The sequence below is a fragment of the Asparagus officinalis genome, chromosome 1 (genome assembly GCF_001876935.1).
Source record: "Asparagus officinalis chromosome 1, Aspof.V1, whole genome shotgun sequence".
Taxonomy (NCBI): Eukaryota; Viridiplantae; Streptophyta; class Magnoliopsida; order Asparagales; family Asparagaceae; genus Asparagus; species Asparagus officinalis.
In genome coordinates this window covers 94150850-94160871 of record NC_033794.1, presented here as the reverse complement: position 1 = coordinate 94160871, position 10022 = coordinate 94150850, and the positions used below count along the sequence as shown (strand labels likewise).

General features: G+C 35.5%; 1 long non-coding RNA gene across 1 annotated transcript; it reads left to right on the top strand.

Annotated features, from left to right (window-relative positions):
- LOC109828361 lies at nucleotides 6368-7879 on the top strand. The gene is made up of 2 exons (XR_002243666.1): nucleotides 6368-6891; nucleotides 7365-7879. It is a non-coding gene; the product is annotated as an uncharacterized LOC109828361 (long non-coding RNA).

Genomic DNA, 10022 nt, shown 5'->3' with positions numbered 1-10022 from the left:
AAGAGCACCAAACTCTGATACCAAATAAAATTACCCTAGTGGGTAAATAGGACATATACTAATCTAATCCGATATTAATATCAAATTAAAACTTATTAACAATATTCTAGCAATTATGATATACAACAAGATATATGGATTTAAACAGCTAAGACGTCCTGTAAATTATTTCTATACTAAACTAATAGAACCTTACTCTATAAAAAAAGATAAAAAAACTGTGATGAAATTAAAAAAAAGGATTTGGGTATGCGTAAAAATAGAATCTAATCCACTTTTCAAATAAAAAAGTCAAAGTCAATTTGAGCAAGGATATGCAATTAAACTAAGGGCGATATAAACATGAGACAATGGTGATATAGAATATAATAAACAATAAGCACAAATAATATGCCAAAGCAAATTCAAACACACAATGTGATCACGAAGTTCTATCACCCTCGACCTACATCTCCGCTCCTCACCCTCGAGGAGAATCTCCACTATCACAACCGGTTTTCAACGTTCACCGAAACGTTTACAACTCACACAATCGGTTTTTTAGCTCACCGAAAACTTTCACAACTCACACAATTGTAATCACACAATACACCCTCTAAGTGTTGGCCTGGCTCATGTCGACTTCTTTAAGTGCTCGGATTTACTACCTCTTCCTAGGCTTTACTACCAACGCCACTCCTCTTGGAACCGACCCATTCTCTCACCAAACACTCCTCTCGGTGTACTTGTGTATTATATTGTGTATCTCACAATAAGCTCAAGTAAAAATGATTTGTTCTCTATAATGGATGAGAACAAATTGTAAGCTCACACTCAATGATACAATCTCACAATCCTAATATACTATGTATGAAATACTTAAGCTCAAGTGGGTGTGTGTATGTAAGGATTATGAATTTTTGATACTAGTTAAAATAAATTTTTAGTATTTTAAAATATTAAATTATTATTTTTAAAAGAGTATTTATATTTTTCTTGATTTTTTAGAATTTTCTACGATTTAAAAGTCCAAAATTTATATTTATTTAAATGGTTTTGATATTTATAAATTAACTTAGGGTAGTAAAAATTTCTGGAATTAATTCGTTGTGTTATTGATACTATTACGTATCATTTTAAATAATATGTTGTATTATTGTTATTATTACGTATTATTTTGTATAATATGTTGTATTATTATTACGTATTATTTGTATAATTTATTATATTATTTCTATTGTTGCATATTTATCAGTTATATTAGTACAACTGGTATGTTTTATTATATAGATAATTTTCCTATAATTATCTGATTTTAAATATAAATAATTATATTTTTTATTAATTATTCTTATTTAATTGTATAATTAGTTGTATTATTTCTACTATTATGTATTATCGGTTGTATTAGTACAACTGGTACGTTTTATTGTGTAGATAATTCTCTCAAAATTATTTGATTTTAAATATAAGTAATTATATTTTTTATTAATTATTATTGTTTAATTATACCATTTGTTGTACTATTACTATTATTGCATATTATCTGTAGTATTAGTATAACTGGTACGTTTTAATGTGCAGATAATTTTCACATAATTATTTAATTTATTTCGTAATTATTATTATTTTTTTAAAACCCTAATTTCCTTTATAATATATATATATATATATATATATTACTAAATATATATTATATATTATCTATAATATATATATATAATATATACTATATACTATATATATATATATATATATTATATATATATGTTATTAATATATGTATGTATGTATGTAATGTATATTATCGTTAAGTCTCTCTCTCTCTCTCTTCGTTTTTCACGCCGCTGCCCCTGTTTCCTTCTTCTCTCTCACGTTTAGACTCGACTGCTTCCCCCTTGCCTCCGGCCAACCAACCGCGCCCGCCTTGCCACTCGGAACCCGCGCCCTCCTCCCAGCGCCGAGTCTCTTCAACCCTGCATTACCTTTCTCATCTTGCTTCTCTCTTTCTTCGCCCAACCCGCTGCTTTTTCCAATCGCAGCCTCTTCCCTCATCCGGGCCGACCACCCACCACCCCCTCATCGTCGTCACTGCCAGCCGCTGGCACTCCGCTCCTCCCATCGTCATCCGCTGTTCAGATCCGATCAGATTCGCCCACCTTAGTATCGTCGCATGCCACCTATTTGATCATATGCTAACGCACATCTAGTTGGAGAACCGCCACCTTGTAGCCGCCAGCCAGCCGTCGGAGCCCCGAGACATTCAAACTACATCCGAGGCAAGATCCCGCTTCCCTTTGCTTCATTATTTTAATATTTATATCTAATTAATTAGTTGTGTAGATTATACTGGTATGTATTTATCTACTTGGGTTATTGATAATACTACGGTGGTGATATTTTGTAAAGTGATACTATATATAATGAGTGGATATGTTGAAAAATAGTTTATGATTAATTACGAAATGTTTTTAAAAGAAAGAATATATTTAAAGATTATTTTTAGAATTATTATGATGAGAAAAGAATTTATTGGGAAAATAGGTTGGTTTTGAATAATTATTAAAATAGATAATTTAAAATAATTTATTTTGAAAAAACGAGTTATTTTGAATTGTTAAACTATTTTGAGAAAATATTATTTTGGAATAATTATTATGATTTAAAGGAATTTTATTTTGAAAAATAATTATTTAATTTGGAATTAATTAATTTATCATCTTGTGTTGATGGTATTAGACTGCGACATTTCATGTGTAAAACGATCACGGTTTTCAATTTCCTTTTTGATCGTAGTTATATTAGATGTTATTTAGTTGATGATAATTTTATGATTAGTTTAGAAGTTTGAATAACAAGATATTAATGAAACTAGATTACATGCATGATTTTACTGTTCATAATTACATTTTATGTTTTGCGATTTATTTTAATGTATATGACTTGCCATCATGTTATTACATAGAATCAGTTAGATTTATTTACTATTTCTTGTTGTATTTTGAGAACCAATAGTAGTCCATGACTTAGTGGCTTTGTGCGTCATGAATAGACCTAGTGACATGTGTGGGTGTGTTGACTGGAATTAGGGGGTAAACCAGAGTTTTAATAGGAATTTTGATTGTTGACTTAGAAAGAATGAGAATAGTTGGGATGAGGAAGTCCTTATTCATGTGATCGGATATAGCTATTGATGTATCTTCCAGGCTCGCCCCAGGATCCAGTGTAGCTTGGGGTTGGTTTGTTGGGTCAAAGTGAAGCCAGTGTAGTCACTTTGGTCCGTAAATTTGACATTCACCCGAGTTTAGCCTGAGTTCGAACCAGGTTAAAATTAGATTGCGTGTAGTCCTTTGACCGATCCAGTGTAGCGGCATATTAGGTACACGTAGGGGATTTATGAACAGTCAGTTATCCGATGATATGAGCGTTGACTCTGTATGAGATGTGGACCAGTGAGTTGTAGGATGGCTAGTATTCGACCCGGTTACCATATGCAGTTAGCTTTATATTTATCATGTTTTAGTAGTGAAATTACATGTTGATTTTGTTGGATTTCCAGTTGCATGTTTTTTGTCATTTCTGTTGTTGTGTCATTTTTCGCATTGGGTTTTCATTCGTTCTTTTCTTTTGTGGGGTCTTGCCGTGTGTCATGCACACTGACGTACACATGTTTTCTCTGGTGTACGTCAGACTTAGAGAAAGGACAGGTTTAGCAAAAGCCAGAGTATTCTTAGCAGAAGTGCCTAGCGGACGAAGCAGAAGAAGAAACCGAAACTTAGTTATTCTTTTCAGTTTGTTTTGGTAGCACTTTCATTTCCTTACAATTAGTGTACTTTTATATCTCTCTAGTATTCAGTTGGATAGTTTTGTAATAAGGGTGTGTTTGATCCAAATATTATGTCTTGGATGATATTTCTTTGATGATATGGATCATTTTGTTCCGAGTTTGTCTATTATATCCTTGCTAATTATGATCGGGGACCTATGCCTTTGCATTTATTTCTTGATGCTTAGCGTATCAGGTGGAGGAGAAATATTTATTTTTATTTACTCTCCTTAATCTAATACGTCGTGGGCTTGTTTACGTTCCGATTCCCGATTTTTTGGGAAGCGGGGCGTGATAGTATAATTAATGAGTATAATAAAAAACTAAACTCAATATGAAATCTAGCTTAATGAAATAGTTAATCAACAAATATATTGTAGACAAAAAAATTACCTATAGGTTCTCGCACATAGCTCGAGATGAAAAAAGACGATGAATGTTATTATCCAAGTCAAGAAGGATTATCTGAGTCAAAGAAGATCATTCGATATTGTAGAGAAGCTAAAAAGCATATGAAGTAAGTCGGCTAAGCGTACGAGTCTGTGAAACATGCTAAACGATAAAGGAACAACTCAACCGGGAGTTGTGCCTCGCCCACAAAAGGGTGAAGTACCATGTGTGTCTCGCCTACTCCATGAGTGTCTTGCCTATGGGAGGTTGTAGAGCTCTTCGTAATCTTTCCAACGCATCTTGGATCACCTCATTCCGAGATCGGACGAGTAAGTTAGAGCCAAAATAGCCGAGACAGTACAAATTATCTCGGAAGTGCGAGACAGTCACAACTGTCTCAGAATGCGAGATAGTTACAACTGTTTCACACCAAATATGAAGAAGGTCAAAAGACAAAAGTTGTAGATATCTTTGTCAGATTTTCAACGCATCTTGGATCATCTTATTCTGATATCGGACGAGGGAGTTAGATCCAAAATACCCTAGATAACACAAACTATCTCGGAAGTGCGAGACAGTCACACTTGTCTCGGAATACGAGATAGTTACAACTGTCTCACACTAAATATGAAGAAGCTTAACAAAAAAGTTGTATATCTCTTCGTCGGCTTTCTAATGCATCTTGGATCATCTCATTCCGATATCGAACGAGGAAGTTAGAGCCAAAATAGCCGAGACAGCACAAACTGTCTCGGAAGTGCGAGACAGTCACAACTGTCTCGGAATGCGAGATAGTTACAACTGTCTTGCACTAAATATGAAGAATGTCAAAAAATAAAAGTTGTAGATCTCTTTGTCAGCTTTCCAACGCATCTTAGATCACCTTATTCCGATATCGGACGAGGGAGTTAGAGCCAAAATACCTGATATAACACAAACTATCTCGGAAGTGCAAGACAGTCACAACTATCTCAGAATGCGAGACAGTTACAACTGTCTCGCACCAAATCTGAAGAAGCTCAGAAGATATAAGTTGTAGATCTCTTCGTCAGCTTTCCAACATATCTTGGATCATCTTATTTCGATATCGGACGAGGGAGTTAGAGCCAAAATAACCGAGACAGCACAAACTGTCTCGGAAGTGCGAGACACACAGCCCTGTCTCGGCCACAGAGTTGCTTACAACACGTTTTTTGACGATTTTTTGGCTTCATAACAGCTTGAGATCAACCATAAACGTGGGGAGATAGTTACAAACTGAAAATAGGCCCACTAACCTTATAAAAAGATGGTATTTAAGTAGTGGGACGGCGGTTACAAAAGGGGCTGGGTATTTTTAGAGCAAATTCAAGAGCATAGAGCACAGAGAGCAGAGAGGCTTGGGCGAATTTCAAGAGTTCATCTCCTTCCAACAATTAGGAGGTTCCTTAAGATCTAAGCTTTGACTTGGTCTTGAGAAGAGTGTTCATCTTACTTCGATAAGATATTCACTGACTCTATTCTTGCTTCTAAACGAAGGAAGAATCCCCAAAGCCTTCACGATTCAATCAGAATCCGTGATTCGGTGGTCCACCGGGCTAACGCACCCCCGGCACAGGCAAAGATCCCGCGCAAGTAGCGATCCAAACAACGATCCTGTGTTTGTTTCTAAGGAGCTTGTAATTTGATTTTTGTTGTAAAGAGTAGTTTTATAAAGTACAAAGCTCACTCTTTTGTATTCATTGTAATCGATAAACAGTTATAATGAATTCTACAACAAAACTTGTTCCTGACGCAAACACACATATATATGTATATATATATATATATATAATATATATAATATATATTATATATATATATAGAGGAATATGGGTATAACTTGGGCCAAGGATTTTGGTATGATGTGGACACATCTTGTCCATGACATCACACTTGAAGTTGGTGAGGCTCCATCTCAAGTGTGATGTATGGACAAGATGTGTCCCAGCATCATACCAAGGATCTGCTGTAGCAAGTAATACGCATGTTTCTCATATATAATATATATAGTATATATACGTATATATAGTATATATTATATATATATATATATATATATATGTATATATAGAGAGAGAGGAGAGAGAGTCGCATTTCTAGTGCGGACACTAATTGCGTAGCATTTATACGCTGCAGGGTTTTTTTTGAAAATTATCCACCCATTTTAGCCTCTCGTGACCACTCTCTCTCGTGACCCCTATTCCCAAGAGAACTCCCCAGACCCTCACCCTCTCTCTCCCCAAACCCTCACCCCGTCGGAGACCCTCCCTCCTTCCTCTCTCGACACCGTCGCTGACGTATTTCCACTGTCGACCTCCTCCTCCGACTCTGCCCCAACTCCCCAGACCCTCACCCATTTTCTGCGCTGCGGCGATCACGCCGTCGAGCTCCTCCTCTGTGATCTAGGCATTGACCTCCTCCTCCGCCTTCACCTATCCTCCTCCACGATCTCACTGTCGAGCTCCTCCTCCGTGATCTCGCCATCGAGCTCCTCAGGTGAAATCCCCATCCCGTCCCAGGCCAAAACGAGGTCCCTCTGCTCCCTTCCTCCTCAGCAAGCCCCAACGCCGGCACGACACCGTAGTCGTGAGGTCCCCCCGTCCCAGGACCAAATCGAGGTCCCTCTGCTCCCCCCCTCCTCCTCCGCGAGCACCAACGACACTGTGATCTCTCAGGTGAAATCCCCATCCCTCTTGATCCCTCTCTTCTCTCATAATCATTTTTTAAAAATAATAATGTTTACCATTAATCGAATAATAATTATATTTGAACAATACAACTGACTATTTCTTCTAGGACAAACTGCATATTTCGCAAATCTGTAGATAGAAGATCTCAGGCTTATGCTTTGTAGGGCGTAGGAATTAGAAGCAACATATTCGTTTAATTTTTACAATTATTGGAAACATCTAAAACTTGAAAGAGGCAGTGTTAAAACTGGAAAACTGTGATAAATGAAACATCAGCTTGTACCTAACAAGGAAGAATTTTGTAATAATGCATCTATAGAAATATATTAGATTTTGTGGGTCAGAATTATTGTCATATATAGAAGAAAATCCAATTAAGAATAAGGGAGCACCATTTTGAGATGGTTTGCTCATTGCAATGATGCTTGATATGATAAGAATTGAGCACAAATTTGTAGGTTATCCATAGCAAGAAAGCGTTTTTATATTGTGAAGAGAGGTCGACAATGTGGTATTTTTTTATAATTGGGAGGAATGTAAATTCGCTGTAGATAAATTTCCAAATACCTCCTACAAAGGGTTTGCAACGTACGAAGAGACTTTGATTGAATGGGAGAAGCACACCATCGATCGTGATTCAACATCCAACTCAAGGCCTGTCCAGACACCGGTTCAATTTTAACAACAAATATTTCTGGAGCAGCATAATCTAGATAAGGACAAGAAAAAATTTAGAGAAACTGTTATTTCCCCGATCTATGTTTTTTTATTATGTTCAATGTTTACAATATTAATATTTGTAGTATGTATCGTTGCAGTATTTGTTGGCTTCTCCATTGTAAAAAGTATGTGATGTGATTTGTAAGTTGTTATGTGATGTAATATTTATGCATCTTATATTTAGGACTTTAGTTGCGAGGGGAAAACAGCCTAATACTTCTTGTTGTGTAAATTTGTGTAAATTTGTTTTTTACCAAGTTCTTTGAACCTGTCAATACTCTTGTCAGGTTTGGAATGAGATAATGCATTGATTGAATTTGATATTTAGAAGTTGTGAGTGAAGATACTAGTGTTCATGGTTTACTAATATGAGGGATAATTCATTTCATAAGAAACAGAAAGTAGCTTGTTTTGTTACTTGTATATACTGCTTATGGATGGAGAGGAATAAGAAAACTTCACAGTGAAGAAGAAACTGGGTTTTGATTACTTGTTTTGAGTGATATGCTTCAAATCCTGTCAAAAATCAAAACTGGGTTTATACTCTCAAATGACTGTCGTATGTATTTTGAACAACCACAACAAAGCATTTGCATTACCAATGAAATAATTTGACAAGAGAACTGATATAATATCTTTTACCACCCAGCCACCCCAAATCAATACAGTAAACATACCTTTTATGAAAATTTCTATAAAACCATAATACCCAAGTCCAACACATAAATTTGCAGATACATTGCTTTCCAAACACAAAAGACCCAAAACATGGACATATTAGATTACCCAAGGCTAACAACATATCTTTGTACATCACAAAAGACCCAAACTTGACCCTAACATATGCTGGAAACAAGCCAATACACACAAGCTATGCGGGAACAACCTGTAAGCCACATCTGTAAGAAATGAGAAAATTAAAGATTGATACAGAAAATGTAAGCAAACAAAAAGCAAAAAAGATATCAATTGCAACAAAGAAGATTACCTATAATGCATCAAAGAAATACTCACCAGGTTCATTCAAAAAGATTCACACAATCTTCACTTGATGACCCATTACCCTCTTGCAAATTTGAATCACCGCATGTAGAAGACCTACATTATATATATATATATATATATATAACCACACCCGTGGTAACGTCTATCTTTTTTATTTTTGGCTCTAGCCATTGCTTTCTCTTTTCCTCCTTTCAACCTTTTGTCGCACCATTTGCTCACACTTGATCGGGTTCATTGAAACTATTTTGAAAAGTACAAGAACCACGCACACTAGTACCATCACCTATTATATTACTACCTATTGGATTACTTTTCTTGGGGAAACTCATTACAGCCATGCTGCTACTAAGAAATTGGTCAATTTGCTCATTAATGCTACACAGTCCATCGATAAACATCTTCCTTGTTTCTTCACATACGAGGGACTTGTGAACTAAATCCAAAGATGATTGGATAAATTAACTTTGCATTAAAAGATAAGAATTTCCAAGAGTTAAAAGCATGCCTTTATCATCATCCACTGTCCCCGATTTTGCAGACTTAGTCCACCTCTTTAAGATGTATTTATCGGGCAATATTTCAGCATCAAATTTCATCAAATATGAGATAATATGCGTACATGGGATTCTGACACTTTTTTGAACTTTTTACAACTACAAGAAACCAAATCCAAGTTCTTGTCATAAACGATTTCGCGGACTTTACTTGTTGCGAGTTTCTTTCTTTAAATTTGATACACACGGTGATTGTCAGTTTTCCTAACAAACTGCAACTTGTAGTTAAAGCTGTCACACACTTCAGCCTCAAACTTGTAATACATCTCATTCTCACACACTTCAGCCTCAAACTTGTAATACATCTCATTCGTGTAAATATCAACCATTTGCTCCAAAAAGTCATGATTTATTCTAAGTTTAGGTTTCTCAATTACATCTTTGTGATTGGCCATCAACTCCTCATGACGTTAGCGCACTAGTCCCCTGCCAAACTGTATCATAAAATCCACCAATAAATTATTCTTTGAAACAAATTTCTTGAAAAATGCATGTCCACTTTCTGATCGTTGACTACTTGACATGTCAGCTGAGAAAACATGATTAACATATGCATGAATCCATCTTGACCGAAATTCATATTGGTCTTGTAATCACTTGTTTCCTTCTAACCCACTTTTCTTAATCAGACTTTCCCATTGTAAATCAAATTCTTCAGGAGTCTTTGATTTCCAAATGCAAGCCGAGAACTCACTCTTATAAATACTATACTTCACTACATCAATTTTCTCAGGAAACTTCATTAATATATGCCAACTACAATACCTATCAAAAGAAATAAATAAAGTGTTAGAAAGAAAGTCTATGTATATAAATATTTTCCATAATATATACAAA